Source organism: Setaria italica, chromosome III, assembly GCF_000263155.2.
Source record: "Setaria italica strain Yugu1 chromosome III, Setaria_italica_v2.0, whole genome shotgun sequence".
Classification (NCBI taxonomy): Eukaryota; Viridiplantae; Streptophyta; class Magnoliopsida; order Poales; family Poaceae; genus Setaria; species Setaria italica.
This window is the reverse complement of record NC_028452.1, coordinates 38,452,912-38,456,304: the sequence shown is the minus strand read 5'-3', so window position 1 is coordinate 38,456,304 and position 3,393 is coordinate 38,452,912. Positions and strand designations below refer to the sequence as shown.

General features: G+C 44.9%; 1 pseudogene; it reads right to left on the bottom strand.

Moving 5' to 3' along the window:
- Nucleotides 1–613: 613 nt before the first annotated feature.
- On the bottom strand, nucleotides 614–3,166 carry LOC111256765 (annotated as a pseudogene).
- Nucleotides 3,167–3,393: the final 227 nt, after the last annotated feature.

Genomic DNA, 3,393 nt, shown 5'->3' with positions numbered 1-3,393 from the left:
CGCATGAACTCTATCTCATAACGTGAAGGGAGATTGATTTTTCCTTTCTTTAAATTATCTTCTTGCATGTGCATGGAGTCTGATTTATGCCATGTGTTTACATACCTAATACATATCGATTAGTACCTGTTTTGAGGAACCATTAGGATACATGGAAGCATGCACGTCATATCATCTTAGAGTATTTACCTTTTTTTGTTTATTACCTAAATTTTGGATGTCTCGTTTGGGCTTCTTGCCATATTTGAGAAACACATTGATGGTTTTAATCTAAACCATATAAATAATGTTGGATGGTTAGCTCTTTAATCCTTTTCTCCGATTAACGTGGGAATTAAATGACTTCAAGTATCGATTACTATATACTAGTAAAATGCCCATGCGTTGCTACGGTAAAAGATTAATTGTATTTTTCAAACTAATAACATTTTATACCAACACAAATACTACCATGTCCTTTTTTTTCCCTTTCGATTCCCCATAACAACTATATCCAGCATTTAACATTTCCTAAGTTTAAGAAGTTTTTTATGGCTATTGGTTACCACGCGTCAATTCTAACATCCAAGAGCGAAAGCATATCACATTCACATTTAAGCAATACTCCTATCAGCTATATTATTTGCTTGATATTTTCACCATTACCCAAAGAATGAGACGTCCCAGCCATCTGATCGTCCAATTTAAGCAGAAATGCCACACCCGGCGAGAACTCATAAAGTCTGGCATTCTGTGCTTTCAAGGATCGCCTTCGATTTCTAGCACTCGTGGCTATTTTGGACACCCTTTGGAGCCTCTCTTCAAGGATTCTAGTCCTCTCAGCAGCAGCTGTTCTTTCTTTTTCCAATTCTTGTTGGTGCCTCTCTTCAAGCATTCTTGTCCTCTCAGCAGCAGCAACTCTTTCATTTTCCAATTCTTGTTGGTGCCTCTCTTCAAGCGTTCTTATCCTCTCAAGGGCAACTGCTCTTTCATTTTCCAATTGCCTACAGGTGTGATCAAGTAACAAGTATACACGATTACACATTGTTGTTCATAGGGGCAAAATTCTGTTAAAGAAACTTTTGAGGAAGCTCACTCTATTAATTTGGAGTTCTTTGCCTTTAATTGGCTTATGTGAGCATCATATCTCCCCATGATTCTTGTAGTACTCTGGAATACATGTTAGAAAATTACAACCAATAATAGTCATTACCTTCAATCAAACTCATGGAAGAAATGTGTTTACCTCATTGAACAATGCGAGAATATCTCCACTCAGGTTATCATCATCCTGGACAATCATCCTAGCATGGAATGAGCTGCCTGCCATAACCGGGGTATTGGTCATTTGTACAGCTGGTGCTTGTCGCTGGTACTCAGTACCAGAGGTCGCTGGAGGCCCAAAAGTCTGTGAATCCTGCCTGGGGGCTAACTGATCATGGGCAAGGGCAACCATCTCCTCTGGGATAGGTGGTGGTTGCCACACAATCAAGGCTCCAGTCTCTGTAGAAAGATGGCATGCTGAGTAAAAGTCTCGACACCTAATTCGTGACAAAGCATCTCTTCCAACAGGAGCAACATTCTGAAAAAAGAATGCAATTTAAGGACTATAAAAACCAACCCAACCTATGAAAATTATGGAGAAAACGTAGAAAGTTACCAAGATAGAAGACTCATAAACTAATTCCTTAGCTACCAAAGCCTCATCGCCTTCATTGATCACCTCAACCTCTATCTTATGTTGCAGTGGTGTAGTTCTTCCTCCTATAATGATATCCACCACTGAAGAAATGGTTGATTTAGTGGAAACCTTTTCCTTCCTCTTCTTGTTCTTGTAGCATGAAATATCACTGACCTTATGTGTTGCAGGCTATGATCAGGTCTATCAATTATTCAAAGCAACATCTTAGATTGCGCTTTTACCAAAAAAAATTTCATCAAGGGAATTCTAAGTTGAGGGCTACATGTCAATCATCTAGTTGATAATATAGCAGAAAGGGACAGGTAGAGCATTGTCTATTGCTACAAAGGGATGGCAACCAGATATCGATAGAAGTGTATCATGCTTCATATTACATCACAAGCAATAGTTATCTACTTTACACACAGGAACTTAGATTCATCATGCTTCTGAAGGTCCAAAGGATCTCGCAATTTCTTTTAGTGAAATATTAGGAGTTACTATGGGTTCACTGAAAAAGAAGGAAGAGAGCAGGAACAGAAAGAAAGTAACCAGCTACAATCCACTTGGTCAAGCAAAAATGCAGACTACGAACAAAAATGGAGAGAAGAAACAAACAATACCTGAGCTTCTCCAATGGAGCAGGGCCCAAAAGAACGTCGCACGTAGGGCATTTTGTATCCCCCTTCGTTAACTTGTCATATATGCATATATGCATTGCCTGCAAACTGAACAAAGCATGCTATTATTGATGACTGAAGAAATGGAAGTCCAGGATGCTTACGGATTGCTAGCACAACAGCTCTATAATTCGTTTCATGACAGCGCTACGCTATGGCATTGAGCAGCTAGGTCTGGGCGACAAGACACTCGCGCACAGATCGAGAGCCCTCTGCACTCGTGTGCTCAGCTGATCTAATTGCGAGTTGCGACTATTACAGTGTCGAAATCGAATGAAATCCAATCGATGGCAGGCGAATTGGAACTGGTCAAGAAGGCAATTCCCATCCCCGCCCGCCGGCCATGGCCATGATGCCCACATCTGCAAACAGATTGGGGGAACGCCGCCCCCAGAAGAGGAAGTAGAGGAAGTAGCATTTCAATCGAGGATCCCTGATCCCATCAGCTTGCGCGGAGGAGGCGGGGGACGAGCTTACAGGCATGGATGCACTCGGAGATGGAGGTGGCATCGCGGAGGAGGCCACCGCAGATTCCGCAGCTGAGGCACGGCGCGATGGCTGAGCGGTGTACCACCACCGCATCTGCCGCGGCACCCGCGCGGCCGCCGCCTCAGCCCCACCGTGTGGAGGTGCCGCGAGGTGGCGGTCCTGGTGGCATGAGAGCGGTGCTTTGGGGGCGTGGGTCACCATCGCCGGAGTCGAGACTCGCTGGCTTCCCCGTACGATCGCCTATGCGGGGCAGCGCGAGCGCGCCGGCGAGAAGTCGACCTACCGCCCGAACATGGCGCCTCCTTTTTCCCGATCCAGATCCGGCGCGGGGGCACATCTCGTGGAAGGGTGGCGGCGGGGGGAGCGCAGAAGCCGGCGGCGGACAGGATTGCGGGGCGTAGAAGAGAAGCCAGCGGCGGATGGGATCGCAGGTTGATTTCACGAAACTTGAGAGGGTTTTTCGCAAAATTACCACGACGGTTGAAGATTTGAAAGAAACATCTTCTAGAAATGCCCGTGCGTTGCTACAGGTTCTTATTGTTCCTAATATGTTGGCTTCGCTTC